Genomic DNA, 16,714 nt, shown 5'->3' with positions numbered 1-16,714 from the left:
ATATAGGAGGACATGCCTGAAACAGACCCCGTATACCCTTCTTAATCACACCCTCTATCAACATGAGCTCCGTCATATGGAACGCCACAACGATATGGTCACCAACCACCGCAAGATGATGTCTAAGTTTGATGAAGCGATTGTGCACATGGCCATCTCAAACTCAAAGACCCAACAGACCTTGGAATATCTCACTGCTCTTGTTGCTCAGTTAGTGACCGCTTCATCCCAAGAGAAGACCAATGACTCTAGACATGAGTCTAGATGCCCTCCACATCAGGAACCATCACATGGATCACAGGGTATACTTGGCGCTAAGGGAATTTCCCCTTCTACCTATGAGATCGGGGAACCCTCTCACATGCATGATGAGCCCCTATTTAATTCCCCTATCCACCATGCTGACAACATTCACTTCCCCTACCTTGGGTCTAATTTCACTTGCTGTACCTAGGAGCCTCCATGCACCACATATGAATCAGCCCCATCAAGGACAATATGGTACAAATGCCCAGCCTGGCAATTATGGACAGCATGGCTATAATGGACAACATGGGCTAAATGCACCACAAGGGATGTATGGATAGCAGGGCATGTATGGCCACCACGGGATACATGGACAACAAGGATTTCATGGGCAGCATGGCCCCTATGATTTGCATGACAAGGTCATTCTCACAAAGTACAATGGGCAATCTCTCTCACCATCTAACCTGGAAGAATGGACATCCAAGTTGGAGTCCTACTTCAACATCTACCCATGCACTGATGAGTAGAAAATACTTTTTGCTTCTCTCCACTTGGAAGGTTTTGCCCACACTTGGTGGTGCTATATCAATGGGGAGAATCAGCAGTTCATGGATTGGGAAGATTTCAAAATGCATATGGTCCAAGTTTTTGTGTCCCTTGTGAAAAAAGAACGGTTGGCAAGAAGATGGTACACTCTTGACCAAGGTAACCTCACTATACGTGCCTACACCAATCAATTCATGAACTTGACCATGTATGTGGAAAGCATCAATAATGATGCTAAATTGCACAAGTACATCTATGGGTTGGAACCGAGTCTATCAGCTGATTTCATGGCCCAAAAACCCACTACACTGTTTGATGCAATCGAACTGGCTGAGAGATATGCAAGAAAGTACCATAAGAATGAGTATTTTTAGCAAGGTGTTGGACCTCTCCGCATCCCTTCACGATCAGCCCCATACGGAGGTGGTTTTTGAGGCTCTTCTATGCCTAATAACAGCCCCAAAGTACCCGCTTACCCCGCCTTCCATGTTGAAAGAAAAATGGGCACTTTTGGGACAACATCGAGCTCTATGACTGAAAATCGGTATGCTGAAAATAAACAGTCACTGCATCACCTTCCCATGGATCCAGTAGTCAACTGTTCATCTCCCTAGATATTGTCAAATAACGGAAAGAAAAGGGCCTATGCTTTAAATGTGGAGATAAGTACACTACTGATCATGCATCCAAATCCCCCTACAAGTCAACTAAGGTCAAAGTTTATAGCATGTATGTCATGGAATATTGGCACAATGAGGAGGATGAACTGGCCATTGACTAGATTGAGCCCATGGAGGATGTTGATCATGAGTAGCTCTATGACCTGGAGGATGGGTTTCCCTTTGACCTAGGCGGTGCACCCTCACAGATACTTGATTTAACATCCCACCCACCTCCCACTTCCCTTTGCTCGATCTCCTTGGATGCTTGGACAAGTTCACGTAGCCCCAGTATCCTTCGCATTCAAGGCAGTATCAATGAAAAGCATGTTTTAATCCTTGTGGATAGTGGAATCACGCACAGTTTTGTCAATAAATCAGCCATTGAGATCGGTTGAAATGTATTCCTATTGCATTATACCATCCCTTGAAGGTCCAAGTAGCAAACGGAGAAGAAGAAATCAGCACACATGTATGTCCCGCAGTTGCCTTATGCTTGGCTGAAAATTATGTGGCACTGGTTGATCTAATTGCCCTAGATATGGACCCCATTGATATTGTCTTGGGCTGTGATTGGCTAAAACAATTGGGGAAAATTGCTATGGACTTCTCTAAGCTTTACATGGAGTTTATGATGCATGGACAGCCTATCCACCTAGAGAGAGTTCGAGACCATGCTGATTTTCAGCTCATTACAGCAAAGCAACTTAAACGAAAGTTTAAGAAATGCTCACTGATCTTTGTTTTGTAATTAAATAAAGACAATTCTGATAAGCTCTCCAGTATCATATGACTCTGCCTTGCAGGCCTTATTTGAGGAATACAATGACTTATTTTAGATGCCTACATCCCTCCCTCCCAAAAGACAAGTGGACCATCCACTTGACCTAGAGCCCCATTCCAAGCCAGTGAACAAACTGCCCTGTAGACTCTCCAAGTGTGAGCGTGAAGAGGTTGCAAAGCAAATCAAGGAGTTGCTGGAGATGGGTTTCATCGAACCGAGTTCTTCCCCCTATGCATCCCTTGTTCTCTTAGTCAAAAAGAAAGATGGCTCCTTCCGCATGTGTATTGACTATAGAGATTTGAATAAGATTACAGTGAAGAACCGCTACCCCATCCCATGGATTGATGATTTGTTGGACGAGTTAAAAGGGGCATGCTTTTTCACTAAGATTGACTTGTGCTCTGGCTACCATCGGATTTGTATGCGGGTAGGACATGAGGTCAAAACGGCCTTTCGAACTGATTGTGGACTTTACCATTTTCTTGTAATGCCTTTTGGGTTGACTAATGCCCCTACCACTTTTCAAAGCCTCATGAACAAAATCCTACAGCCCTTTTTTTTCAAGTTCATACTTGTTTTCTTTGATGACATCCTCATTTATAACAAGTCATCTATGGAGCACTTGACACACGTTTGGAGGGTGTTTGATATATTGAGAGAGCATCGACTCTTTGCTAAGGAGAGAAAATGTATATTCATGCAGATATCTGTGGATTACTTGGGACACATTGTAAGAAAAAATGGTATACACGCTGACCCCAAAAAGGTGCAATGTGTTAAGGATTGGCCCACTTCTTCCACCACCATCTCCTTGTGTGGCTTCCTTAGTCTCTCCTCGTTCTATAGACACTTCATTAAGCACTATGCCACCATCGCAGCACCTTTGATTGATCGCTTGAAAAAAGAGTCATTCTTTTTGGATGCCATGGCAGATCATAGCTTCAAAAAATTAAAGGATGCACTTGCTTCAGCCCCCACCCTTGTTTGCCCTGACTTCTCTAAGCTCTTTACCATTCATTGTGATGCCAGTGGCCGGGGTATTGGTGCAGTATTGTTGCAAGAGCATGGTGTGATTGCATTTGAAAGCCGCAAGCTTGATGATAAGGAGATGCAAATGAATGTATACGACCAAGAGGTGTTGGCCATCCTCCATGCCGTCAAGAAATGGCACCACTATTTGTATGGTAGCCGCTTCCAAGTGAAAAGTGATCACCGAGTCCTCCAATACTTCTTGACTCAGTCTACTTTGAATCCTAAGCAAAGGCGATGGGTGGCAACCTTACAGAACTATGACTTTGACATTTCACACACATGGGGCAACGATAATATTGTGGCTGATTCTCTCTCTCGAATGTGGGCATGCACAGTGTCATCTATCTTAGAATTGCATGGTGATTGGATTGAGCTCCAGGAGGCTTACTTGTTAGATGACCATTTCAACCACATATTTCAAAAATTACAGCATGGAGTTATGGCTGAAAACTCCCAATATCAGATCAAGCATGGCCTTATTTTGTCCCATGGCAAGATTGTCATCCCAGATACTTTCCCCTTCATGCAGAAGATCATGGAAGAAATGCATTCTTGCCCCACTTCGGGTCACTTGGGTGTTTTCAAAACATATGATAGGATCACCAAGAGCTTTCATTGGAAAGGCTTATGGAGAGACGTCAATGACTTTGTGACCAAATGTGTTCCATGCCAATAGAACAAGGATAGTGCGCTCAGGCCCATTGGCCTCTTGTAGCCTCTCCCCATCCCTGACAGGAAATGGACTCACATCACAATGGACTTTATCACCAGCCTTCCCGTGACTAAGAAAGGATGGAACGGTATCTATGTGGTAGTTGATCACCTCACCAAAGCTGCCCACTTTATCCCCATTAAGGTCCAATATACTACCTCTCAGGCGGCCACTCAGTTCATGGAAAATGTCTTCAAGTTGCATGGCCTACCACAAGTCATAGTACATGATCGGGATGCAAAGTTTATGAGAAACTTCTAGCAGACAAGTTTCACCTCCATGGGGACCAAGCTTGCTCCATCCACTGCATACCACCCTCAAACTAATGGCCAAACTGAGAGAGTGAACAAATGGCTTGAGACATACTTGAGGAACTTTTGCCATGATGTACAACATAGTTGGGATACGTGGCTTCACTTGGCTGAGTTTGCATATAATAACTCCACATACTCTAGCATTGGAGTTTTCCCTTTTGAGGCCTTATATGGGTATAAGGTTCCCCTTCCTACAGTCTTGTTTAGTGATAAGATCAATCCTCAAAGTCAAGCGGAATTGGATTGCATGCAAGCGTTACTTCAGTAATGCAAAATGAATCTTCAGAATGCCCAAACACACATGAAATTCTATGCTGATGAAATATGCACACATTTGGAATTCCAAGAAGGAAAATTGGTCCTTTTAAAAGTGCCTAAGTCTCGCTACCCCACTCTCAAAGAGGGCAGCAGTAACAGGCTTGCCCACCACTTCTATGGCCCATACCGCATCCTGAAGAGAGTTGGCGACTTGGCCTACTGCTTGGAACTTTCCCCTACCACCAAAATCCACAATGTGTTTCATGTTAGTTAGCTGAAACCCTTTGTAGGCTCCTAAGTGGACTATGTGGAAGAACTTCCCCCCATCAATGAAGAGGGCATCACTCAATATGTTCCTAAAGCAATCATTGGGCAGCGAGATAAGCACTTACGATCCCGATCCATCAAAGGATACCTCATCAAATGGCAAGGCCTATCCTTGGAAGAAGCCTCTCAGCGCCCAGCAACCATCCTCGATGGATTTTCCTATCTTCGTGAACCCCAACGGCTGGAAGACTAGCCGGTCATGACCCAAATTACCCACTTCTCACCCGCAGATTGCGCACTATTTTAGAACAGTTTTGTACTTACTCAAATCCAATGCATGTGCATTCTACATAGGCTGAAAGTACTCATCATAAGCTCCGTTTTGACATATAGTACGCCACATTTGGAGCTACTATCAAAAGTTATAACTAGTTTACTTCAGTCGACCGGTCCAGGACTGCATGTTGTCCCTAGTCTCTCCACACCTATTCTTCATTGTCAGAGGGCTCTAAGTAGTACTCGACAACCCTCCCTTAGGCCACCCATCACTCCCCTCTGTTTCTCTTTTTTTTAAAAAGGAAAAAACCTTTTGAGTGGGAATGGATTGTAATAAGCATGATACACACCGACTAGGGTTTAGACACCCCGTCACACTGAGCGGGGTATTTAAGGTGTAAGAGCCCCAGATTAGGGCAACCAGTTATTATCAAGATCACACTCTTTACCTTCATCTCCAGCTTCCATGGCTTCCTTCTCCTTTCTCTCCTCTTTTCTCTCTTTCTCTCTCCTCTTCTAGTCTTCTTCCTTCTTCTTCTTGATATCATTCTCTCTCCTCAGCTCTCTTTCTCTCTCCCCTCAAATTCTTTCATTACAGTACTGAGACAAAAAAAAAGCAGCTAAAACTCGAGTGTGGCATTTTGTCACAAAGAGAAAAAGAGAGAAGAAATAGATCGTGTGTTTGGGAGAGAGAGGGAGAGAAAGAGAGAGGAGAGCTTCTTGCCGCCACTACCGCCACCACTGTTAGTAAAGAAGAAAAGGAAGTGTACGAAAGGCAAAGAGGAGCCGTCGTGAAGAGGAGACGAAGAATCCATCCTCGCGCCTTTGTGGTGAGTACATTACTCCCTCTTGGTTTGTTCTTGTTCTTTATTCTTTTCTTTTGTTTGTTTTTGTTGAGAATGAGGTCATGCATTGAGAGAGAGAGAGGAAAAATAAGAGAGGGAGAAGAATAAAGGAAAATGAAGAAAGAACAAGAGAGAGAGAGAGAGAGGGAATAAACATGAAACATCATAAAGAGAGAGAGAGAGAGAGAGAGAAAGGGAGAGAGAATAATGAATGAGAAAATAAGAGGAGGTAGAGAAAAACAAAGAGAGGGTTTGTTCTTGTTCTTTAATTTCTTCTTCTTTTTATTTATTTTTTCTTACAATGATGTGCATTGAGGGAGAAAGAGAGAAAATGAGTTAAAAAATGAGAGAGGGAGAAGAAGAAAGAAAAAGAAAAAGAGAACGAGAGAGAGAGAGAGAGAATAAACATGAAAGATAACAAAGAGAGAGAGAGAGAGAAAGGAGAATGAGTGAGAAAACACTAGCTTGGGGTGGGGAGCTCGAGTAACTTACTTATGAATATATGTGCGCATCACGTAGGTTCAAAATAAGGTATTCTTGAAATACCATTTTTATATATTTTTTACATATAGAAATGTGTAATATAAAATGAATAATTATAGATAGAATAAAAAATGATTATATTTTATTTAAAAAAATTCACAGATAAGGATATTTATAAATAAGCCGTGAACGCAACTGATGTGCATAATATACATATAGTAACTTCCCCGAGATGGGGAGAAACAAAGAGAGGGTTTTTTTGGAGAATGAGGTGCATTGAGGGAAAACAATAAAAAATGAGAGAGGGAGAAGAAAAATGAAAAATGAAAAGAGAGAGAGAGAGAGAGAGAGAGAGTAAGCATGAAAGATAACAAAGAAATGGAAAAAGAGATAGAGATAGGAGAGAGGAGAACGAGTGACAAAATATAAGGGAATGGAGAGAAACAAAGAGAGGGGCAACAAAGAAAGAGAAAGAGAGAGGAAGAAAAAAAAGAATAGAGAATGAGAGAGCAAGAATAAACATGAAAGATAACAAAGAAATGGGAATATATATATATATATATATATATAATGAGGGATATGAAAAAAGGAAAAGAAAAAGAGAATGAGAGAAAGAGAGAATAAATATAAAAGATAATAAAGAAATGGGAAAAGAGAGAGAGAGAGAGAGAGAGGGAAGGAGGGAGGGAGGGAGGAAGAGAGAGAGAAGAATGAGTGAAAAAACATAAAGGAGTGGAGAGAAACAAAGAAAGGGGCAACAAAGAAAGAGAGAGAAAGAAAGAAAGATAGGAAATGCCCTAGCCTACGTTTTCAGCCTAGTTTATGAACGGGTCCAGGTGCAAGTTCAACACGATCGTTTTGCCCTAGTTTACGTTTTTGTCCTCGTTTATGAACCAAGCAAGAGATCGACGAAACCTAGTAGTAACGTCACGTTAAACATTCCAGTAGTAGGACGGGTGGTGGAAAGCATAGCAGTATACTCTAACAACCCGTTTATGATCGATAATTGGTGAATTGTACAGTTCAACCGGACTGAAGCGGCCACTGCAGATGATGATGATGGAAACTTCAGAATTGTGGCGTAGTTTTCCTAACATGTTTTGATGACGAATAACAGCTCTGCTGCATACCCCGAGTTGTAACTATGAACACTGAAATGCGGTAGAACTCCTCGTATCCACCCCATCCACCATACATTGCCTTCACGATCAAAGATGTCAGAAACCGTGAATTTTGATCCGGTCTTTCTTCACAAGGCCAGCCTGAAACAGCCAAGGCCAAAGGGAGAATCAGTAACAACAGATGTTCTTTGAGACGAGAAGGGGAGCTGGACGAGAAGCAGATGCCATTTTCAAGAAGTTTACCAGAATGATGAGTAAAAGCATGACGGAAATACGTAGTACCTGTACAAGGAAGTTAGAGACGTTCTTGCGCTGGTCGCCTTGAAGCTGGATCACCTGGCCAAGCTCGGGATCGTTTACCACAGTCCAGTTGCAGCAGAACTCCTTCTTGAAATCCTTCAGTATCCTGTGGTAGTTGTATTGCTTCTCTAGGCCTTGCACCGTGGTCAAGCGCTTCCTGCCATTCCTTTGGTGCACCCTCACATGCACCGAATGATGCCCTTTCAGTCCAGGATATGTTACAGTACCAGAAGTTATATTATTCAGATCAACCTCCCTGAAAGGATCTGTACAGACGTGAAATCAGAAGCAGTCAGAGGCAGCAATGTCCAGACCTTCTCCACAGGCACATACACGTCAAAGGTCAAGGCTCACCTTACACATGTACATGCTGCTTAACCACAAGATCTGAAACGAGAGAGTCCAAGAGACAGATAGGAGGGATTAAACTATCCTTACCTGCCGCGGAAAAACAAGGAAACTACACGAGCTAACTTCCATTTGACAGAATCCCCCACAGGATTAACAATCTGACTAATTAAAGCCCTAACCGCCACGTCCTTGCAAGAGAGAGTGCAGGACGAAGCCTTGCACGAAAGGTAAAAGACATACAGAACACCTCCGACATGGCAACACCCATAGCACCACATGCTATATAATATTTTGCAAAGAAATTACATATTCGATATGTCATCATTGTCAAGATGGGTGCAAAAGCTAGTTAAAAATATAAGATTAATAACTCATAAAATAAGTACGAGACTAGTGATAACAACTCATGAAACTACATAGAACCATGGAGAGGAGAGTCAAAATAAACATAAAATTTTATTTGTAAATATTGTAAAGTGTGATTTTATACAAAGAATGATAAGTACATCCAAGAAATGCTACATGGGAGAGGCTTGCAAATATATCAGAGGAACAAAAAAGAAGATGATGTGTGCTCCATGAATCCAAGTGCATGCTACAAATCCTTGCCATCTGAAAGCTCATCTCAACGCAAAGGAGCATCGAACAGACTTTGCAAAATAAATAACCAAACATTAGTCCACTATACATAATGTATTATTAAAAACCTAATGACTACCGACAAGAAAAAGGATTGACTTACTGCATCGATGCGTGTATACAATCTATCGATAAGTGTAGTGAGACCGTGTCTCTCTATATATCGAGTCTCAGAACCTACGGAATCACAGTTTGTGATGGAGTGCTACAAAGAAAATAGAATAGTATTATTAGAAACACAAGTGTTAGTGCAAGTGATATTCCAAATAAGAAAGTGAAAAAACTTACAAAGTTTTCCAAATAAGTCTTGTGGATATCACTCCCCAAATGATGCACAACCCCTACCTCCAATCGTGCCCCTGCTGCCTCCCGCTACTACTATCTTCGTCCTGGTAATTTGCAGCCTCCTCCTTTAATCTCTACCAATCTTCTACATCTAGCCACTCAAGCTTTGAGGCGTCACTCTTGATTGCCTTTCATGCATTAGATTGTTTTTGTGACATGTATACACACATATACTCTATCATCCACTAAGTAGAAAAGCTCTTTGCCATTGTAGGTACTAGAAACTCCTCATGCAAAGATGCCACTACATAGTCCTTGCTCCCCTTAGGTATATTCTTGCAATGGTCTAGAATGTTGTGCCTAAATATTTGTTGGCACAACTTCCTCATTCAAGATATCACCCTCCTCCCCTCATCATTCATGATTACAATGTCTATCCTTTCATCATCTCTATGAGGTATTCGTACACTACTAGGGTATGTTTAAGGTGTGTCCTCTCCCACCTATAACCACACTCGTGGGCATAACCAGGAGATCCATGTATATTTGGCAAACGTGTGGGGGGTAGTATCTCTTGGAGTAGCACCCATAGGGGTGCCACCTATGGATAATTGAGCGAAACCTAGAGTCACGAGAATAGATGTCTCTATAGGTGTGACAAATCCTCGAGGTGAGAAGTATCCACCAGATTGATGAGATGAAGACAGTGCATCAGTGCCTCCACAACGCCCATATAAGTCACCCTCTCTAGAATTGATATAAGAGCGAGGAGTAGCAACCCTCTCTAGAATTGATCGTTGGCTCATAGCATCCACATCTCCACAATACCCTCCAAAACCACTTCCTTCATCTAGGGCGATTCTAGAGCATCGACCTTGTCTACTAGAAATCAAAGCATTAGAGTGTGGTGAAGTAGACATAAAAAATGACCTGATGATGTCCGTGATAGCCTTTGGTCTGTCATATCTCTAAATTGGGCCATCCGATCTGGAGACATATAGGTAAACATCTCTTGCAACTCCTCATCGGTCATCCCTTGACTCATCCTGCTCTCTCTGGGCATCGTTAGAGGTAACTTGCATAGATCGAAAATGATATTAGCATTATAAATATAAAGATTTAGATGAAGTAGGATAATACAACTCTGAAAAAAATGATACTAATTAAGATGTATATACTAAAGTATCCTTAAAAGCAAATCATCAATGAATTGAGCAAATAGATGTAAATATGACTCGGTCTATGGCCCTATGTCAATCTCTTGGCATAGCTCGACATACAATTGAAGGTCTATAGATAAGTCACCATAGAAAGAGGAGTCTAATTCATTCACAAAAATTTCTTGGCCTCCTATCTCTTTATCTATGTTACATGTGCCTATCTCCTTTGCACGCTCCAAGCCCTCTTCGCCCTCCACCATCCATAATATGGACCCCTTCAACTGTATACTCTCCTTGTCTATGCTGGAAACATTTCTTTCAGCATATACTCGCGCACTCCAAGGAGTTGATGGCACAACATACCACCATCAAAGTTATCAAGGATTTAGATAGGAGATTACTTATTCAATATCACATATAAGAGTGAATCAGCATTTGTCATTGTTTCATGTCATGGAAAAAGTAAAAAAATAGGTAATGTACATGTTCACAATGACCTGATAGGACAAACATGTTGCACAGGTCTGTCCATCTTTTCTTAGAATCTATTTCTAGATATCTAGATGGACCTTGCTGAACAGTTTCCCTAGCTCCTTCCAATACCACTTTAAACCGCTGAATGTTGAATATGATCATGGAGAAGCTATGGTAATCCATTGAGATAACATTTTGCAAGTTTCCAAAATAATCCATCTCATCTACCATGGTATTTGTATTCATGGCCCATTGTTTTCTCTCTTGCTCGAACTTTGCCATGACACCACAATCCATTATGGAGTGCATTTTGTCAATGCGCTCAACACAGAAATGTTGCCCGTGCAACAATGCCACACTACATATTTTGTACTATACACTAAAGTAGTTAGATCAGTTGTTGGACATAAAATCTAAATACGACAGCAAATAAAGCATGTGGTCGCCTTTGGACTACATCCCCTTGATAATTTCCACTTCTCTGGAGAGACCTCTACCCCTTTATAAGAGTCTATGATCAAAGCTCCATGTAACCATTGTATAGACATAAAACATGACATCTCCTCCATGCCCTCAGGATATTGAATCAATCGATGGCATGTAATGTGCAAAAATTTCAATTGCGCTTCTTCTCGGTCTTCTCTGGCATGCTCATACCTAGCAAGCTACTTTTCCATGGATGCATGATGCAACATGAAAAACCGATTCACTTTCTCCTCCATCGCAGTATCTATTCTTTTTTCTACTTTATTTGCAACCATATCTCCAGTCATACTATCATCATCCTTGAGTGACCATAGTATATTGTTGTTTGAATCCACCATCCGTAGCCACTTTGAAATATACGCTAATGCCTTCGATACTTGCAAACCTTTAATCATGATATCTTCTGGCCAAGCTTGTTGTCACACAAAACCCTTCAGTGTTTTTATGAAGCATTCCAAGAAGAACATCCATTGTGTATGGACAGGTCCCACAATCTCCACTTCATCTATGAGATGCACTAGGAGGTTAGTTTGTATCATAAAGCATTCTCATGAGCAATTACTTCTCAAAGAGATAGACCATGTCGCTCCCCATCTTGTAGATTCCATAGAGGATATCTTAACCTCCTGCTATGAGATCCATTGCACTAAATTCAACAACTTGTAAATTGCCTTTTGTATTTCTGGAGTGAGGCACCTTACGATTGCAATCGGTAGAATAAAATTGTCACAAATGGAAAATAGTTATGAACAAAAGAATCGATACTAAATAGCAAAATGTTGAGGCTACTTGCAACCAAGATCAAGAAAAACTTGACATATCTTATGCCAATTATGGGATTTTAGCCTTGATAACTGGTCATCTTTAGAGAAAGTAGACCTTAGAGGATGCATCATACTCGTTGGGGTGTAGATAGACTTGATAATTTGCTTTATGATGCATTCTTCTTTAGTGGACAAGACCCAAGGAGCATGAGGTAGTTGCAAGTGACCATTATTGCTCGATTGTGAAAAAAGTGCCTCCATCTTTCCTACCTCCTTCAAATCCATTGGTGCCCCTTCAGTGTCTCTCTTTCTTGTGATATGGTCCAATATAAACTGTCCACATTCTTGAAAATATGCATGGGATTCAATAAATGGTTGATTTGAAAGTGGGTCCAATATGGCAACTCATTGAAAACTGAGAATCATTGCATTTTTCTTGGATGTGACTCCTTGTGGACCATTTTCAACTCGTACATTTTCTCTCTTGCTTTGTTACATTTCCTATTTTTCTCACTCTTGTTCTCTCTTTCTCTTTCTTCTTCTTCTATCTCTCTCCTTTCCTCTCTTCCTCTCTCTCTTTTAATACATCTCATTACAAAGAAAAATAAAAAAAGAAAGGAAGAAAATATAAAAACAAAGCAAGCAGAGGCACTACTTACCACACAGGCTCAAGGATGAATTCTTTTCTGCCTCCTCTTTGCAATGTTCATTTTTTCTCCCTTGCACTCTTTTTTATGTACAATGGCATTGGTGATGAGGAGGTCTCCTCTCTCTTTCCATCTTCCTCTCCCTCTCCCTCTCAAGGCAACAAACACTATTGCTCTCTCTTTCACTCTCTCTCTCTCAAATGTTTGCTGCAAATGCCACACTCGAATTTTTGGCCTTTTTTTTCCTCAAACCAACATCACTATTTGTGTCCCAATTAGTATCACTAAGCATTTCTATCAACATCAAAATTAGCATCACTATTTGTGTTGAAAATAGTGTTGCTAATGGATTTTAATGATGCTAATGTCGATGCTATTCGCGACACAAATATAGCGATGTAAATAGTGACGCCATTATTTTACATCATAAACTGCCGTCACATGTCCCCATTCCCTTATAAGGTTTCTATCACCAATGCAAGCTTTCATGACTTTGCGAAGTATGGAAAAGATTCTACAGATTGCATCATGTACTTATACATGAAATAATATTGTGAATCTATTTTTATATGGTAATGCAAAATTTTTAGATATGTAAATGATAGTATGCCTGCTCATGTTGTATTCTATTATGTGTAGTTCCTCATCATAATGAAATGCAAGTAAAGAAAGTTTAAGTTGTAGGGCACTTGCTCAAATTTGCAACAATCGAAGATACACCATTAATTGTAGAATAGGACCTATTTTTTTGGGCATGCAAAGGGAAGCAACCACATACTTACCTTACAAAATGGCAAAGTGAGTGAGGTATAGCCTTGTGAGCTTTGCAATGATTCCAACCCATGAAGCATGGTTAGCATAGTAAAGAATGAGAAAAATAATTAATATTGCTTTTTAAAACACTTGCTCATGTCGTTCTTTGTCTTTCTTCCTTTCTTGTACACCTCTTAATTTTAATTTCATGAAATCTCTCTCAACCACATCTCTCGTACATATCTATATCTCTCAAGCAAGAGAGGAGATAGTACATAAATAATGTGAGTCATCAGTTGTGTGGGCACTTGCAGTAGCACCCCCTCACCATCGATACATATTGCTATCAATATATGAAAATGCATGATTGAGCAAAGAGGAGAGAGCTTGTATGTATAGGCATAAAATAATAGCAAACATGCATGAGATGAGAGAGCTAAATAAAAAATAGTAGTTAGGTCAGCTTGCATAAAATGAACAAAATCACATCTCCCTCTCTTTCCCCATTTCTATCTCCCTTTCCTCCATCATTGTTTGAGTGGTTCAAGTGCTGCCTAAGTGCCTTAGGACATGGGGAGGTTGAGTCTATCCAAGATTATAGTATTATGGGTAATGTATCCAACAAGTTTGGATTTAAGAATGGATATGATACTCATGTCTTCAAGTGGAAGAATGCTTTAAGGTAGACAATGGATATGGAAACATCTAAAACTATCTTAATGAGAGTAAAGAGAAGACATGGGGGTAAGAGAGGACCACAAACCTAGAAGTTTTCTAGTTGTAAATATGTTAAAAGTGTGTATATTGTTACCTTCTTATTAATGTTGGTTGTGATAATTATGCATTTTTTAACTTTTACAAATCTAGTTTCATGGGCCCAAGAAGGAAATGTAAGTTCAAAGCTAAGGGGAGTTTTGAATGTGTGTAACCTTTTAAAGGAAGTTTAAGATGAGAACCATAGTACATCATTTTATTCATTTAGGGTTTTTGTTTTGGAGGTTCTAGTTGATAAGATCACATCTTAGCAAAAGATGGGTGGATGGTACTTTCAAAATGAGTTATGATATCTTATTTTTTTGGAGCTCTATGGGCTTGTTTTTTGTCATAGCTGACCATTCTAGTTACACGTAAGGAGTGTGACCATTGGGGTTCCACTTTGGTTTATGACGAAGTATTAAAAAGGTAAATGGATTTGCCTATGGAAGTAATTGATAGAAATCGCATGATTATATTTGAAAGATGATATGAAGTATTTGAAGGCTCAATAGTTTCAAATATACTATTAGTGATGCTATTGGATTCTTTCTATTTGTCATCCAAAATTTTTTCCCTTTAAGAGTCATCTTGATAGCTTGAGAAATATCTTTCACTCTCGAAGAAAAAAAAAACGAGCGAAACTCAAGAGCGAAACCCGAGTGTGGAACTTTGCTGCAAAGAGTTTGAGAGAGAGTGAAAGAGATCGTGGCTTTGGGAGGGAGAGGTAGAGGAAGAGAGAAAGAGAGCTTCTCACCACTGCCGCTGCCACCATCCTTGTTCGCGAAGAAGAGGAGGAAGTGCACAAAGCAGGAAGAAGAGGGGCCGTTGCAAAGAGGAGATGAAGAATCTATCCTCGGGTCTTTGCGGTGAGTACATAGCCCCCTCTTGGTTTGTTCTTGTTCTTTCTTGTTTTCTTTTATCTTTTTTTCTTGAGAATGAGATGCATTGAGGAAGAAAGTGAGAAAATGAGAGAGTGAGAAGAAGAAAGGAAAAGGAAGAGAGAGAGAGAGAGAGAGAGAGAGAGAGAGAGAGAGAGAGAATAATAAATATAAAAGATAACAAAAAAAGAGAGAAAGAGAAAGAGAGGGGGAGGAAGAGAGGAGAATGAGTGGGAAAACATGAGGGGGTGGAGAGAAACAAAGAGAGGGTTTGTCACAAAGAGGAGATGAAGAATCCATCCTCCTCTTGGTTTTTTTTTGTTCTTTATTCATTTTTTGTTTGTTTGTCTTGAGAATGAGGTGCATTGAGGAAGAAAGAGAGGAAATAAGAGAGGGAGAAGAAGAAATGAAAAGAAAGAGAGAAAGAGAGAGAGAAAGAGAGAATAAATATGAAAGATAACAGAGAGAGAGAGCGAGAAAGTTGAGAAAGAGTGAGAAAACATGAGGGGATGGAGAGAAACAAAGAGAGAGGCAATAAAGAAAAAGAGAGAGAAAGAAAGATCATAGAAGGGGTAGAGAACATAAAACGAAGAGCGCAAATAAAGGTGGATAAAATTTGTTAAGTAAATTAGAAAACTAAAGCTACTCTTCGAGGGAAAGGGATGAAGGGGGTGTTTAGATTGCCCATGGATTTTTTATACAACAAAGTTGTCTTGGTTAGCCAAGAGAATTCCAATAAAAATGTGAAATGCTAGATTAGGTCAAGTTAAGAATGATTAAATGTCAACTATCCTAGTGTGTCATCCTAGATCCAAATCAATGTTATTTTAGGGGGCTTCAATTGAGACTATATCTTATTAATAAAGTGGTTGATGCATATTACTCCCCTCATTTCTCACTCTCTTTAAACCAATGCAATGTTCTACTTAAGTTTGAGAGATGATAGCAAAGTAGTTATCTTAAGCTAATATTAGATAACCATGGTAGGAGACTATAGTAACAATTAAGGCTTGCTTTGGGTTAATCCTTGTGGGGTTTTGTACACATCTTAGATTGACTTTATGATCTTTTTACATTATAAAAGATTTTGGATATGGAATGACATATATTGCTTTATCAATGCCAATCACCTTCCCTATATTAGAATCAACATTAAGTAGATATAGTGGATAGAAAATCTAAAAGTTGTTTAATGTTTATTCTGAAGGAATCTATGGTTAACCATACTATTAATGTGTATAATTTCCATTTATCTAAAGTTGTTATGTGTTTTAAACCAAGGCGTTTTATTTGACATTATTTTTATTAAGTTACAAGAGAAGAAATCCTTTCTCAAACAAATTAAAAAAAGAAAATAGAATAAGAACAAAAACCAATTGTTTATCGTAATGTAGACAAAATGAAAAACAATGATGGTCGTGATGTTCAAGATCGCAAGGCATATCTTAATCAATATATCATATGTCCTTGCTCTCAATGCAAGTTGGCAATCGGATGAAAGCATTGGTTGTCTACAGAACATGTATGATGCTTCCAACCGGAGATCACTGATTATGTGATCTCACACTTTGAGCAAACAGTAAGAAAAATATTTATCAATTGTACCTTATATTCACAAACTATTTGAATATCATATACAAAAACATTAGACATGGCCATAAAATTTATACAAGGA

The 16,714-nt window shown here is 39.9% G+C and overlaps 1 pseudogene; it reads right to left on the bottom strand.

Moving 5' to 3' along the window:
* Window positions 1-7,552: 7,552 nt before the first annotated feature.
* The window catches only part of LOC148028193 (protein translation factor SUI1 homolog pseudogene), a 53,974-nt pseudogene continuing 44,812 nt past the window's right edge, over window positions 7,553-16,714 (bottom strand).

This window comes from Lygodium microphyllum, chromosome 12 (assembly GCF_053477565.2).
Source record: "Lygodium microphyllum isolate KBCC chromosome 12, Lygodium_microphyllum_v1.1.10, whole genome shotgun sequence".
Lineage (NCBI taxonomy): Eukaryota > Viridiplantae > Streptophyta > Polypodiopsida > Schizaeales > Lygodiaceae > Lygodium > Lygodium microphyllum.
This window is presented reverse-complemented; position numbering and strand designations above follow the sequence as displayed.